This window comes from Oratosquilla oratoria, chromosome 6, assembly GCF_046742065.1.
Source record: "Oratosquilla oratoria isolate Oo_2021 chromosome 6, ASM4674206v1, whole genome shotgun sequence".
Taxonomy (NCBI): domain Eukaryota; kingdom Metazoa; phylum Arthropoda; class Malacostraca; order Stomatopoda; family Squillidae; genus Oratosquilla; species Oratosquilla oratoria.
The window spans coordinates 58,718,758-58,735,832 of record NC_134782.1 but is presented as its reverse complement, the minus strand read 5'-3'; positions in this window follow the sequence as shown (position 1 = coordinate 58,735,832).

Here is a 17,075-nt window from a genome sequence, read left to right as displayed (position 1 = left end):
TATTCATCATCATTGTCATTCTCATCATTGTCATCATGATCATCATCATCACCATCCTCATCTTCATCATCATCATCATAACCATCATCACACATCATTATTGTACTTTGAACCATGGAACTTCAAATCTCGTTATTGAACGTAAGCTGAATATTCAGTGAATGAATCAGCTCCTGATTAGAGATAAGGATAATCTTATCTGTTACTTGATTTCCTGGTGATTATCAGAATGAGACTTGCCTGTAGCAGCAGCAACAGTACAAAGGTTTTAAATTCCTCAACCTGAGGCACAGGTATAGCCGCGTCAGGAATCAATCATTCGTAATTTGTTATTCCAACATATACCAAAGGAAATGCCCTGTGAGGATGGAACCTTCATTAATACATGTTGCTTGTTGCATTCATGTATATATACCAAGGGTTACAAGGAGGGTAGCCAAAGTCAAAGGCATAAATCCACTCCCACCCATTTCATCCCTACATACTCCACTCACATTCTCCACCCCTCCCTCCCTGCTATAAAAAGAGAAATGTCGTACTAAAAAAGGCTCTGTTCTCACATGGCATTTCTTTTGATAGATTTGCCAACAACTGCCAGTCACATGAATATACCAAAGCCCCTTTTCCACATGTAATGGGTGGCAATAGAGTCTAAACTCACACCCATAACATACAATTTAATTAAAACCCATCAAATGACCCCTCCCATCTCATCACCTCAGAAGTGAAAGGTCATCCCTGTTCCCTGTTCCACTGTGTGGTTATAGAAATGAAGAAAGAGGAATAAACAAGTCATAGATTTAGATATAGGAGTTGGTGATGGTGTATTTGATTTTTTTTTTTTTTTGTGCTGCTGCTACTCTCCCTTTTTTATACTCTTTCTTCTGCATGAAAATTATCACAGGAATTTCATGGGAGTGAGCCTTGTTATATGATCCCACCTTATCAGCCTTGTTGAGCTGATAAGAGAGGAACAAGAAGGAAATACCTCAGTGAATTGGAGGGGGAGGGACAACTTTGTAGTTATAATCCCACAATAGGGTACTGATGGTATAATTTTTTATGTACTTGTTATCTTAGGTTCTTTAGTGACATTCCTACAGGTCTGAGCCACATGGCATTTTTTTATGATGGGTCACTTGTCTTCACTGAAAAAAAATCAAATCAAATGTCTCACCTCTCTGTTGCCCTCTCTAAATCTCTCATTTATCACTTCTGTAAGCCTGTTTGGGGTATTGGCTGTATGTTACTGTGGCAAAGTAGCATGCAGTTGATACCTTAGGGTCTATATGGGGCGCCTCTACGGACCAAAGCCACACATCATTTTGTCTGTGATAGAGGAAAACTCTGTACATAGAGAAATGATGATACTTTTATACTACGACTGTCCCTCCGTTATGCTGTCCCCCAACCCCTTGTTACTGTCCTGTACCATTTCTCTGAATATTCATTTCCTTTTTTCGCCTACCTACCCTGTGGTGGGGGCGAAAGAATACTGCCACCAAGTATTTCCACTTGAGTCGTAAAAGGCGACAAAAAAGGGATGGGGGATGGGATTAGGAGCCCTACTACCTGTAGCCCCAAAAGGGGACATTCCTAAAAAAGAAAGTAAAGGCATAAGAGGGTCTGGGAGCTTTCTAACCAGTACCCTAAGGTTTGGGTCTTTTAATGTGCGTGGATGTGGTACAGATGAGAGTAAAAGGGAAGAGATAGGCAGTATGCTTGTGAGAAGAAAGATGGATGTACTGGCTTTGAGTGAAACAAAAATTAAAGGAAAGGGCAAATGTGAGTTTGGGAGTGTAGCTGGGAGGTACTCAGGAGTGAAGAGGGGATGAGGGAGAGAAGGGGTGGCTATACTAGTAAGTGAAGAGATAAGTAAGCAGGTAGTGGAGTGGAAGGAGGTGTCATCAAGGTTGATGTGGATGAAGGTGAAGCTAGGAAAGGAGATGTGGGTTTTTGTAAGTGCATATGGGCCTGGTAGTGAGAAGAACGTAGAGGAAAGGGAGGCTTTTTGAGTAGATATAAATGAGTGCATAGAGGGATTAGGGAGAAATGTTAATGTAGTTGTATTGGGAGACCTAAATGCTAGGGTAGGACATGAACCAATTGATGGAGTGATTGGGAAGTATGGAGTTCCAGGTAAAAATCGTAGTGGAGAATTGATGGTGATGTGTCTTGAGAGTTGATGATAGCAAATACAGTGTTTAAGAAGAAAGTCAAGCATAAATACACATGGGAGAGGGTGGTGGATGGAAGGGTGGGAGATAGAGCATTAATGGACTATATAGTGGTGACCAGGAGTATGGTAGGAAGAGTTAAGGATGTACATGTTCTAAGGGGAGAAAGTGGGGGAATATCAGATCATTTCCTGGTGGAAGGTAAATTAAGAGTGGAGAAAGAGGAAAAGGGCAGAAGGTAGTGAGGTGCTTAGAGTGAACTGCTTAAATGAGGAAAAAAAAGGAGAATGAGTATAAGAAGAAGTTGAGAGAGGAGTGGGAGAGAGTAAAGGATAGAGTAGAACTAGGAGTGGAGGAGGAATGGGAATGGTTCAAGGAGGGAGTCATAAGGTGTGGAAAGATGGTGTGTGGAACAAGGAGGGCGGAAGGAAATAAAAGGAAGGGTAGTGAGTGGTGGGATGAGGAAGCAAAGAAGGGTGTAGAAGAGAAGAAGCAAGCATTCATAGATTGGCTGCAAATTAGGACGAGGGACTTGTATGAGAGGTACAAAGTAAAGAGAAAGGAAGTTAAGCATAAGATAAAGGAAGCAAAGAGGAGAGCAGATGTGAAATGGGGAAAGAGTATGACAGAAAATTTTGAAAGTAATAAAAAGATGTTTTGGAAGGAAATTAAGAGAGGAAGAGGAGGCAAATCAAGTAGAGAAGAAAAGGTAAAAGGTGCAGATGGAGAGATGATAATGGAAGAGAAGGCAGTGAGAGGAAGGTGGGCAGAGTATTTTAGGGAGTTGCTAAATGTGAAGGAGGATAGGGAGGAAAAGGTAGTTGCAGTGGGAAGCGCTAAGAAAATGAGAGTGATGAGTAAGGAAAATGGAGGAGAAATAAGGAAGGATGAAGTGAAAGCAGCTGTTAAGATGATGAGAGCAGGTAAGGCACCTGGGTTGGATGGATGTCATGCAGAATGTCTGAAGAAAGGAGGTACAGTTATGGTGGACTGGCTGGTGAGGTTATTTAATGTTTGTTAGGGTAGAGTGCCGGAGGACTGGAGGAGTGCCTGTATAGTTCCGCTTTACAAAGGAAAGGGGGACAAGTGTGAGTGTAGTAGTTACAGAGGGATCAGCTTGTTGAGTGTAGTTGGAAAGGCGTATGGGTGGGTCTTGATTGAGAGGATTAGGAGAGGAACAGAGGGAGTAATTGGTGAGGAACAGTGTGGTTTTAGGACAGGTAGGGGATGTGTAGATCAGATTTTTGTGGTAAGACTAATATATGAGAAAGCTATAGGAAAAGGTAAGGATGTTTTTTGGGCTTTTATGGATCTGGAAAAGGCTTACGACAGGGTAGACAGGAAGGTACTGCAGATATACGGGATAGGAGGAAAGCTGTTAAGAGCAGTCAAGAGTTTTTATGAGAGTAGTAGAGCTTGCATTAGGATTAGAAATGGAGAGAGTGAATGGTTTGAGGTAAAGGTGGGACTTCGTCAGGGATGTGTTATGTTGCCCTGGCTGTTCAGTCTTTACATGGATTGGGTGGTGCGAGAGGTGAATGCAAGGGTAGTGGGTCAGGGGTTGGAGATGATTAAAGAAAATGGAGAAAAGTGGGAGGTGAGCCAGCTGTTGTTTGCTGATGACACTGTGCTTGTAGCAGGATCAGAGGAGGGATTGAGGAAGTTAGTGACAGAGTTTGAGAAGGTGTGTGAAAGAAGGAAGCTGAAGATAAATGTGGGCAAAAGTAAGGTAATGAGATGTACAAGGGGAGAGAGTGACAGTAGACTGGAAGTGAGCATTAAGGGTGAGAAACTGGAGGAGGTGGATAGTTTCAGATACTTGGGTGCGAATGTGACAGGAAAGGGAGGAGTGGGGGTGGAGGTAGAATGTAGATTGAGAGAAGCGAGTAAATGCCTTGGTGGATTAAAAAGTGTAATGAGAAATAGACATCTGGGAATGGATGCTAAGAGGAGGTTATATGAAGGAGTGATTGTGCCAACAGCAGTGTACGGGGCAGAAACGTGGAACATGAGAGAGGAAGAGAGGAGGAGTTTGAATGTGTTTGAGATCAAGTGTCTGAGAAGTATGATGGGGGTTACTAGGCTAGATAGAGTGAGAACTGAGGAGGTGAGGAGGAGAACAAGGGTGGAAAGGGAGCTGGGAGATAGGGTTGATGAAAGAGTATTAGGATGGTTTGGACACATGGAAAGAATGAGTGAAGAAAGATTAGTAAAAGAAGTGTGGAAGGAGTGAATATGAGGGGGCATCCCAGGATGAGACGGATGGATGGGATGAAAGGGGCATTACAAAAGAGAGGAATGTCTGTAGAGGAAGGACGGGAGAGGACAGAAGATAGGGGTGAATGGAGAAGGGTTGTGTATAGATGAGGCTGTGATGCATGAGGGGGGGATGGGGGGTGAGGAAGTATGTATGAGAAAAAATTTGACGCAGCCCGAAGGGATTTCTCCCTGTCTTCTCCTTTCCTGCATGAGGGGACGGAGAGGGGGGGGTCGCCGAATTTATGAAGCGGCCTTGCTGTGGATGTGCTGTGTCTTGCAACACTGCTTCTAACCCAGGGCAGTGGACAGGATGCAGGGATAACCCCTCATGCAGGAGGTGCCAAGATAGGAGGGAGGGAGGGGAGTGGAATATATGGGAAATGAAATGGGTGGGAGTGATTTCTATGCCTTTTTCTTTTTGGCTACCCTCCCATGTAAGGGGTAAAAAGCCTTTGGTATATGTATGTATAAACCCACCTCTTTGGTGTTATACTGCCCCCTAAGGACAGGAGCACCAGTATTGCCAACAAAATAGCAAATTGGTTTTTCAGGATTTCGTTACTTGTGGTGAAGGTCAAGGGGATGGCAGTTCAAATCCTGCCACTGATGAAGTTGAACCAAGGGCATACTTCATTAAATTCCACGCTACAAAGTCCTCTTTTAGGGGCCTAGCCTTTCGATAGGGGGGAGTTTGTGACATTAAACCATATCATTATCATCATTTATGACAGATGTTCCCAACCTGGGGTACGTGTATCCCCAGTGGTTCATTTGCACATTTCAGGGAATACAATAGGTGTGGGAAAATAATCACTACTGTACAATAATTATGAAAAAAAAATATGTGATGGATCAAAATATTCAATAAACCACCTGAGTTTAATCTGCTGATGTTATCACCATTGAGATTCATAGTAGTCTGCACATACATATTTCATAATTAAATAATATTGAAATATATATATATATTTCCCCTCCCCCTTAATTTTTAGTGGTACACAGGCATCTATAAAAATACCCAAAGGGTACAGAGGAACAAAAAAGTTGGGAATGACAAGAGGGGACATGTCTTGAAATGCTCTCAGTACCATAGTTCCTTGTTTGTACGTCAAGTTTTTCACATTGTGATGCATAAATTTATATTGTGTCTAGGCATTAATCAGGTTTCAAACAAAATATGCATTATGTAGGAAAAGATGCCACAAACTAATGACAAATCTTATTATTGTGTATCAATCAATCACTTGTTACCTAAAGTTTAACTTAGTTTCAGTGGAAAACTCACAGCCCTACATAGGCTGGTGATAAGTCCTCAGAAACTCCCACAGAATTCTCTGGAAAGAAACGTTGTATAGTTGTCCAGTTTGCACTAATGTGGGACTGTTTCTATGTTACTGATTTAAATTGCCAGGGAGAGGAGAGCAGTTGCTGGCTGTCAGTTCTGCATGTTTGAAAAGGTGCCCAAAATATATTTGAGATTGATCATTGATTGAGAAAGATCTTGGTCCCAGTGCAGAGACCAGGTGCCAGGTGTCAGACCCTCATGAGATGTCGTGTCAGTTCTGTAGCTACAGCAGGGATGGGGGCGTTGCTATGCAGGGGTTTACCTTCCCCCAAAGGAGGAAAAATAGTAATAATAAAGATGAAAATAAAATTCATGAACTCCCCAGAAGTGCTAAGAAAAATTTGTGAAAATTATAATAATAATCTGTCTCTATACCAGGGGCTTCTTCCCCCTTATAAGAGAGGTAGCCAAGTCGAAGGCATGCAACCTCTCCCATCCCAGGTCCTTGGTTCCCTCTTAGCTCCTCGTGGATGAAGGGTCATCCCTGTCTCCTGCGTACTGCCAGGGTCAGAAACAATGCAGCAAGACACAGTACATCCACAGGAGGGCCACTTCAATTACAAGGCAGCTCTTCCCCACCTCTCCATTCCCTTATGCAGAAATTAGAGAAGACAGGGACAAATCCCCTCAAGTTGCATCAAAATATCATCCATACACAAATATTCTCCAATCAAGCCCTATCCCCTGCCTTCTCTCTTCCTTGCTCAACAGATATTCCCCTCCTGCTCAAACCCCCTTTCACCCCATCCATTTGGGGGTCACATGTAGCAGGAAATGGAGGAGTGGGGATGGAGGTAAATTGTAGATTGAGAGAAGCAAGGAAATGTGGATTGAAAAATGTTATGAGAAATAGGTATCTGAGAGTGGACGCAAAGAGAGGATTATATATATATTTTTTCTTCTTTTTCGTGATTTGTGGGGCATGGTACCCGTTCGGACCCCATCCTTTCAGATGGTCCAGAACAGTATCGCTGCGCTACGGGTCGTTACTCCAACTCTCGTGGGCGGGGAGTTGTGTGTGTGTGCATGTAAGGTCACAGCATTACCCATTGATCGGTCATATATGAGCTCTAAGCTCTCTTCTGGAAGGGAAATAGCTGTCGATCACGAGTCCAACACGTGATCCAAGACCATGGTGAGTTCATAAGTGAATGCAGGAGAGCATTCACAGTGTGTCACTACAATGACGATACCCAAAGGATGCTGATGTATTACACAGTGATAACCACGCAGGGCCGTAGCCACGAGGGGGCTGAAGGCGGGGGGGGCTAAGTCCCCCCAAATTTATTTATACTCAAAGTATTATAAATACACTACACCGGAAAACTCACAAAAATAAGCTAAGTTTATGGCGACTTTGTGATACATAATGTATATACAAAAAATATAAAATTGTAGCTGTCATTACAGGTATATCCAATATATATATATATATATATATATATATATATATACACTGTATGTGTATATATATATATAGTATATATATATATAATACTGTATATATATTATATATATACACTGTATGTATATATAATATATATATATATATATATATATATATATATATATATATATATATATATATATATATATATATATATATATATACACACACACACACAGCCATTACTCAGAGTGGATGCCATTCCTAACCTCTGCGCCGCGACCAGGATTCGAACAGACGCCAAAATCACCACGCAGACTCGTGCATTAGCGATCGAGCCACGGCATCCATGAAGGGGTTATCGTGTCTGTGACAGTGTACGGGGCGGAAACTTGGGATTTAAGAGAGGCAGAAAGGAGGAGTTTAAATGTGTCCGAGTTGAAGTGTCTGAAAAAGGTTACAAGGTTCGATAGAGTGAGAAACGAGGTGAGGAGGAGGAGGAGGAGGGTGGGAGTGGAAAAGGAAATGGCAGATGGGGCTGATGAAAGATTATATTATTGGGAAGGTTCGCACACTGGAAATAAGCGTACATGCTTTTTTGTGTTATCCTCGGCAATTTGCAATAATTATTTCGAACCATGTGTTCTTGTCATTATCTGCTCTTCATGTATATTGATTCTTTGTCAAATAGATTTATTATTATTATAATTTATTAATGTGATGAAAGATTAGTAAAAGAGGTGTGGAAAGCAGAGGTGGATGGTATGAACTTGAGATGACCGAGGATGTGATGGATGGATGGGAATAATAATGATAATTATAGTAAATAATAGCAATTATAAAAATAATAATAATGATAATAACTGCCTTAATAAACAATTAAATAGATATTGATAATAAAACTTTATTGATAAATGTTATACATTATACTATATTTTGTATAAAAAAAGTAAAGCCTCTTGTAATAGAAACAGTTCCCCTTCCCACCTCAGTTCAAAATCCTGGCCATCAGAAATTAATAAAATCACCGGACGGCAGCCACTCAGTATATCTTTTCGATTTTTATTTTTGTCGACTTTAAGGAAATCATTAATGAGGAGGTCACGGGAAAGGATTCTATGAACATTATCGAAATGATAAAGATGATTTGTTGGCCGATGACTTCTGTTAATGTCTATTTGATGTTTTGGGATCTGCTCGAAAAGGTGACCCGTCTCCTTCGGTGGTCTTTGCATTGTCGTCTCAGAACTAAATATTAACTGAAGAACAAAATATTCGTGTTCTCATGAACAGAAAATACCCAAAATTGACTGATAATTAATTTCGTGGAAAAAAATCCTATATCGTCGGATTTCTAACACCAACAATTAAACTAATAAATAAAGATCGTTGCAAAGATCAACAACCACAGAGTATTAGCCCCATGGATTAGCTTGGTAAGAGTAGTAACTCCAGAAATGAGCTTGCAAATATAAATCGCCCCAACAGTGACCAGCATTTAACAAAAAAAAAAAAAAAAAAAAAAGTATTCTGGGGTTGCAGAACTTTACTACGTCGTAAATACATAAATGGATGAATTACAATTCAGAAACACGATGAAGAAGAGGAATCCTGTTTTGAAAGAATTTATTATTTCGCCTTAAAGTTGTTGAGAATCATGAGGGGAAACGGGATTTTTTTTTTTTTTTTTTTTTTTTTTTTGTGAAATAAAAGTTTAGTGTCTGTTGCTTTAGAATCAGAAAAGAAAAAAAATAGAATTGTTTCTGCGTGTAATTTCAAGAATCTTGTGGAAACATGATTATTCTTTTAATTAAGGAATGGAAAGCTATTTCCCACAATGCTCAGCAATTGCGATAAACAGAAATTAAATAAGAATTATATTTATTCTGCCCCGAATATGTAAAAACCTCAGAAAGTGCTCAGATTCTAAGAAATTATGAAATGCGCAATCATCCAGAAAACTTCCGTTCCAATAACGAAATTTTCCCCATAAGCTGATTAAAAAAATATAACGAATTCCGCCACGCGAACCGATAGGATCTCTGAGTTTGGCCGTTTTAACACAAATATGATTAGCAGTAGTCAGAGAAATATATATATATATATATATATATATATATATATATATATATATATATATATATATATTATATACACATGCGGGAAACCACTAGTAAAAATAAATAACGAGGCAGAGCGCTTTCGTATAAGTACACCTTTAGTGCTCATGTAAAGAAGGGGTTATAAAAGGAAGAACATACAGAATATATGACTGAATTAGACATGATGAAGAAGGAATTTAGAGAGGTAAGCGGAAGGAATACACATGGCTTTGCTGCATATATATATATATATATATATATATATATATACACTTACATATGTGTATATATATATATATATATATATATATATATATACACAGCAACAGATAAATACAAGATGATTATCTAGGACTCTAGGTGGACACAAAATACAAGGATGCAACTCGATGAATACTACATATATGTGAATTCAAGATGAATACGATATAGGAATAAATGCAGTATCTAGGTCACTGCTACTCAGGTGAATACAACACACAAGGGAATACAAGATGAATCCAAAATAAAAACGAATACAACAGTATGAATACATTGCCTAAGTTCGTGTATAGTGTTACATACAAAAATCTCTAATTTCACTTACATACATTACATACAAACTCTCAGCGATAAATCTGCTGTGCAGAGCTGCGCGATTGCGACAAGTATGTGCTTAGTTTGCAACATATCTGCTAACTTAGCGCTGTTTGTCCCGCCCTCTTCCCCACCCCCTCCCCCTCTCTCCTAGTTTAGTGAATGGGAGGCGAGGAGTGGCGGGGTGGAGGGAGGTGGCAGCGAAAACCGTATATAGGAGTGTATGTGTGTATGCAGTGGCATAGCAACGGTTTTTACCGCCCAGGGAGGGTGTAAGATTTAAAAATTATTCTTTGATATGAAGCAGGAATACTTAACTTAAAATATTTATCTTCATTGGATATAAAACTGGGGCGTGTATAAAGCAAAAGTTCCTACTAAGTATTTCAGCGGCTTTGACCCATCGTTTTTCGCTCATATTTCCGAAATAATCATTCACATCAGCATGGTATATTAGCACAGCCTAATTCACACCCGGCCATAATTTTTGACGTTATAGTGTATTCACAAGTGTATTTAATTGCGGTGTTTACTCTTGATATTGTGTGTGTCGTAGCCGACACCCGTGAAGTTGGGATACACGAGGTAGTTTGTGATGACGTCACGACTTCACCTGTTCGATTTACTTCACGGGTGTCGGCTACGACACACTTAATATCAAGAGTAAACGCCGTAATTAAATACACTTGTAAATGCACTCTAACGTCAAAAATTATGGCCGGGTGTGAATTAGGCTGTGCTAATATATCATACTGATGTGAATGGTTATTTCGGAAATATGAGCGAAAAACGATGGGTCAAAGCCACTGAAATACTTAGTAGCCTAGGATTTTTTCCAAACCTAGGAATTTTGTTTAAAACCTAGGAATATAAAAATCGCCTAACCATCGATCCTACAACATGGGTGCCGCCATAGACCAACGCAAATATTAATTTGCTAGATATTTTTAGTTAATTTTGTGCCATTTTATATCAGTAGATAAAATAAAGTTATATCTTACTGGTTTCGGGTTTTACCGCCGCTCGTATTTACGTAAATTCACATCATCGTTATGTCATATTTTAATTTAAGATAGCTGACAAAATCGCTGAAAGCTAGAATGGCGTCTTAAGCGAATGTAGGTTAAGAAAACATTCATAGGCTAAGAAAATTTGCTTTAGACACGGTCCTGATGCTACAGTTGAAAAATCTGTTTAAAACAGTGCCATATTACAATCTTAAAAACTCATTTTGGTATAAATTTTAAGATTTTTGTTAGATTCTTCTTCTTCTTCTTATTATTATTATTATTATTATTTATTACTATTTATTTTATTTTTATTTTATTTTTATTTTTTTTTTACCCCATCAACACTCCGCCCCCTGGCACGTGCCGCCCGGGGCGGATATCTCCTACCGCCCCCCCCCTTTGCTACGCCACTGTGTGTATGAATATATATATATATATATATTATATATATATATATATAGTGTGTGTGTGTGTGTGTGTGTGTGTGTGCGCGCGTGTGTGTATGTGTGTGTCTTGCTGCAATGCTCCTGACCCAGGGCAGTGGGCGAGATGCAGGGATGATCCGTCATCCAGGAGGAGCCAAGAAAAGAGGGAGGAGGGAGGGGGTAGGTGAATGGGAGTGAAGTGGGTGGGGATGAAATGGGTGGGAGTCGATTTATGCCTTTAACTTTGGCTATCTTTCTTATAAGAGGGAAAAAACCCTCGGTATGGTATGTAATATGCGTGTGTATATGTAGAATATATATATATATATATATGTGTGTGTGTGTGTGTGTGTGTTGACTATATTATGACAAATAAGACTGAAGGTGAAAGAAGTAGACGAGGAGTAATGGGAAAATTTCACGCTTTAACGTTTGTGATCAAGACCCTGCGGGTCGAAACGTTAAAGCGTGAAATTTTCCCATTTCTCCTCGTCTACTTCTTCCACCTTCAGTCTTATATATACATATATATATATATATATATATATATATATATATATATATATATATATATATACATATATATATACTCGTATATGTGTGTGTGTATGTGTGTGTGTACACATATGAAATATGCTGCTGGGTCTTTCGTCATTGAATGTTTGATATATTTTGATATAAATTATAGAAAACATAGTTCCCAAAATTATTATTTTCCCTCTTCAGTCAAATTCCCTCCGTTGTGGCGGCGTAGTTTATGTATTTGTTTATGGCTATGACCAAGCGATTTCGTGGGGCCGAAAGCGCGGTCACCGGCTTGAAGGTGGTTTCCATCGGGCGAGACCCCAGAATCCGTTGAAAACCACTGGTCGAGACGCACGATTTTATACAACTGGCGAACGGAAATCCTCCTTCGTCAGTTTTCAACATTAGTGTGGATCCCTTCATTTTTCTCCCAGACGCCACCCCGCCAAAAATGAATAAATGAAAAGAATAAATAAATGAGTAATGATAATTATAAAATAAAGTAAGAATAATGATAATTATAATAATAAACAAAAGTATAATAATGATAAAATGTTAATGAAGAGAAATAATTTGCTTTTTCACAATGTCGACAATTCTAATTATCTCGCGTCTCTTCTGCCAGGAAAGAGTAATGGAAGTTTTTTTTATTTTTTATTTTATAGCAAGATTCCTTACATTATATAAAAAAAAAATGCATAATTTGTAAAAGGAGGCCGTGAGCCATCCACCCAAGAAAAAAAAAAAAAAAAAAAAAAAGAGCGGAATAAAGACTATCAAATGCGACACAAGATACAGAATTTGTTCTGGGAGGCAATTTGAATCAGCTGAGGGGAGACCCCAGCCATTGAACAGCGTTACAGTTCATCTTGATAAGAGGTTGAATTAATGAACAAACCAAAGTGTCATCGCCATTTTGGAACTGAAGCGATGCGAAGCGAAATTCCCGAACGAAAAGTTCGCCTAGTTTGATGTCGACGGTGTAAATCCGCACGTAAAGACACCAATTACTACCGACGCAGTACTAATGATAATGCACGCCAAATGATAAAATAAGATTCTTATTCAATACGCTGATAATGTAACAGAAACGTAATACTAACAATATCATGAATCATACTTAGTAACATTGTATTTTTTTTTTTTTTTTTTTTTTTTTAGCAATAGTAGTAGTAGTAGTGCAACCAACATCTGTCCCCGGCCCGATATACTATCCCCCGTCCCCGCCCCACTAAGAAGGACATGCCCTACTTAGCTATGTACGAGTGATATTAAGGCCTCTAACTCGAGTGAGCAAGCGACTGCCGTGGAATGAGTCATACACCTAAGCCAAATCCAAATACCTCGCCGGGTCTGCACGTCAGTCGCCTTCTCACGAGCCCTGCGCGGCACACACACACACACACACACACACACACACACACACACACACACACACACACACACACACACACACACACACACACACACACACATGGAAAGAAAATAAAAAAAGACAGCTATAGAAGAGATGTGAAAAAGAACAGCTTTCCTCACAGAGTAATAGACAGTTGGAACAAATTAGATGAGAAAGTGGTGTGTGCAAAAACAATACATGAATTTAAAAATAATTTAGATAAAATGAGATACGAAAACGGGACATCACGAGCATAGCTCCCCTTCCCGTAAAATACCACTAGGTAAATACAACTAGGTAAATACATATATATATATATATATATATATATATATATATATATATATATATATATATATATATATATGTATATATATATGTATATATATATATATACATATACATATATATACATATATATATGTATATATACATATATATGTATATACATATGTATATATATACATATATATGTATATATATACATATATGTGTATATATATATACATATATATGTATATACATGTGTATATATATATATGTATATATATATATAATGTATATATATATATATATATGTGTGTGTGTGTGTGTGTGTGTGTGTGTGTGTGTGTGTGTGTGTGTCCCACAAAATATACTCAGTGTTTGAAATATTTCGTAACGGCAAATCCATTGGTCATTTTTTTTTTTATCAGCTTTAGAAAATGATGGCCATCAATCCGAAATTAAAGAAAATTTTAGTTTTTCCCCTTAATCTAGTTCACTTGCGTGTTTGCAAACTTTCAAAGGGAGGCAAAAACGAACGAGTTTAGTACACTACGATTAATGATGACAGATGGAATAAGGAAAGACACTAAAGAATAGATAGGAGAATATGATTAATGATGACAGATCGAGTAAGGAAAGACACTGAAGAAAAAATAGGAGAAATGCAAAGGGACTGTAGACAAGGTAATGTCTATAGTCAGTCTGAAAGTCTGAAGCTAATAAGAGAGGAAGAGACGAAGGATATTTGTGGACTTCAAGAAGGTGTATGGCATAGTAGATAAGCTGCCGATGTAAAGATTATGAGGTGAGAGGGAAAATGTTGATTGCATTGGAGTGTGTATGTGTTTCTGTGTGTGTGTGTGTGTGTGTGTGTGTGTGTGTGTGTGTGTGTGTGTGTGTGTGCGTGTGTGTGTAATGGGGATGGAAAGACGTGTATATATATAATGGGTCAGGGACGCAGGTCGAAAGAAGGATGTGCTTCCACTGCAGATGTTTAACGTAAAGGTCACGATCAAGCAAATAGGTGCAGTGCTCAGGGAACAGAAGGATGTGAATCATATGCCCTTTGGAAGAGATGTGTCCACGAGAGACAGTTGAGAGAAACTTGAGAAATTATCTTGAAGTGTTGATGCGAAGCGAGGGAAGGTATATGAGGGTCCATAAGAAAGAATTGATGAGAATGGGAAAGAAGAAAACGGGAAGATATGGAGGTCAGTACGAAGGTACCAGAATTAGAGAGGGTTTGGAGCTTGCTATTTGTAAATAGAAATATAACAGTCAATGGCGATGATGAGAAGAAGAAGAAAAAAAAACGGAATACTTAAAGAAGGAGGAAAAGTATTGTTGGGAAGTGAGGAAAATGTCAGTTAAGTTTCGGTCTGGTGGAGAGTGTAGTGGAGTCAATTCTACTTTATAGGAGCGAGCGACACTTGAAGCTTCCTATTTAAGAAGTTCATATCAGATGCGATTGACGTTGCGAGCTGTATATGGAGCCAGGAGAATGGACAAAGTGTGAGACATGCAAATAAGGGCAAATGCTACGAAAAGATGCGACGGGGGTTTGGTGGCGCGGTGTGCTGGCTGTGGACAGGATGGAGTGAACAGACAGATGTGAAGTGTAAAAGAAGACATGGTGTGGAAGGAAAGAAAAAAGGAGAAGAAGACAGATAACAGGAAGGAAGAAGATGTTTTAAGAGAAGGTTACGTAGCTTTATGGATGAGGATGATGGGAGTTAATGACCATGGAACTCCCCAGTGGTAGGACCTACTGTCTCTTGTGTGTTGCGTAGGTGGAAGGGAGAAGAGGGAGAGAAAGACCGATAACAGGATGGAAGAAGAACGAAAGAGTGTGAGGGTGTTTAGAAAGAAGATATCAGTCAAGGAAACAGATATCGGTACATAACTGGAATGAATGGAGGAGAGGAAGAAACTAGAGGCGTGGGAGGAGGGAGAAGGGGGGAACTGAAGTTGACAAAGAAGAGATGTACGAAAGGAAGATAAGAGAATTGTTATCCTTTTTAGTTGGTCCATTTTTAACGGGGGCCAGGGAGTGGGGCCCATCTTCCCAGTTCTTTATATCCTTCGATACTGTACATGGGTGGGCGACCCAAATGGGGGCAGAAATCCACTGTTGAGGAAAAATGTTCATATGTAAGTACACACGCGCGCGCGCACACACACACACACACACACACACACACACACAACCTCGTGGCGCAGTGGTTAGAGTTCTCGCCTGCCACTACGGCGGTCCTGATTCGAATCCCACCCAGGGCTGAAATAATTTCAGTATCGCAGCGCTGCGGGTTGTTACTCCAACTCTCATGGGCGGGGAGTTGGGTGTGTGTGTGCGTGTAAGTTCACAGTATTACCCATAGATCGGTCATATACGAGCTCTGAGCTCTCATCCGGGAGGTTAATAACTGTCGATCACGAGTCCAACACGCGATCCAAGACCATGGTGAATCACACATACGCACAAATATATATACAGTATATATATATATATATATATATATATATATATATATATATATATATATATATATATATATATATATTAGTGAACTTAGGGAGCAGGTTTTCATTAATACATTTTCTATTAAAAATCACTGCATACTCTGCGTTGGTGATCTTCTTCTTAAGACTTTCTATTTTCCTCAGTATTTTCTTCTCTGAAGCAGGGAGAGAAAATATCACATTTCCTGACGAGTCCATTACACGGGACCAGCTAAATAAAAGCACCTCAATTTTGGTTAAGGATACTAACAGAAAGAAACTAAAATGTTTAGAGGCTGTTTTTATTAGAGACCATATGCCTTTAATAAATATACAACAAAATATGTGCGGTACTTTAGAACTCTTCGGAGCATCCCGCGTCACCAACAGAACATGACGCGTGTTACCAATTGACCTCTCCTTTATGTCTCTTTTTCTGTATTTTTCTGTATTTATATTCTTGTAAAAAAAATTCTTCAATAAATTTACCAGAAGATGCCTAAGGTATAGGCGAAACGTCGTTAAATGTTGTTTTTTATTTCCAAACATGGACTCGTTCGGAAATGTGATATTTTCTCTCCCTGCTTCAGAGAAGAAAATACTGAGGAAAATAGAAAGTCTTAAGAAGAAGATCACCAACGCAGAGTATGCAGTGATTTTTAATAGAAAATGTATATATATATATATATATATATATATATATATGTGTGTGTGTGTGTGTGTGTGTGTGTGTGTGTGTGTGTGTGTGTGTGTGTGTCCTGAGGATTGGCATTGCCTTATACGTTACTTCGATGTTTCGCTTGGGCAGGGCCGAGAGAGAGAGAGGTGAAGAGTATAGAAAGAACTGTGTCGTGTTATGTCTGCAAGAAAACACAGGAAAAAAAAACGAGAAAAATGTAAGAAAAAACAAGAGAGGAAGGAAAGAAGATTGTATGCGCGCACGCTTGTGTGTGTGTATGTGTGTGTGTATGTGTGTCTGTCTGTGGGTGTGTGATTCACCATGGTTCACCATGGTCTTGGATCACGTGTTAGACACGTGATCGACAGCTATTTCCATCCCGGCAGAGAGCCCAGAGCTCATATAAGACCGATTTATGGGTAATATTG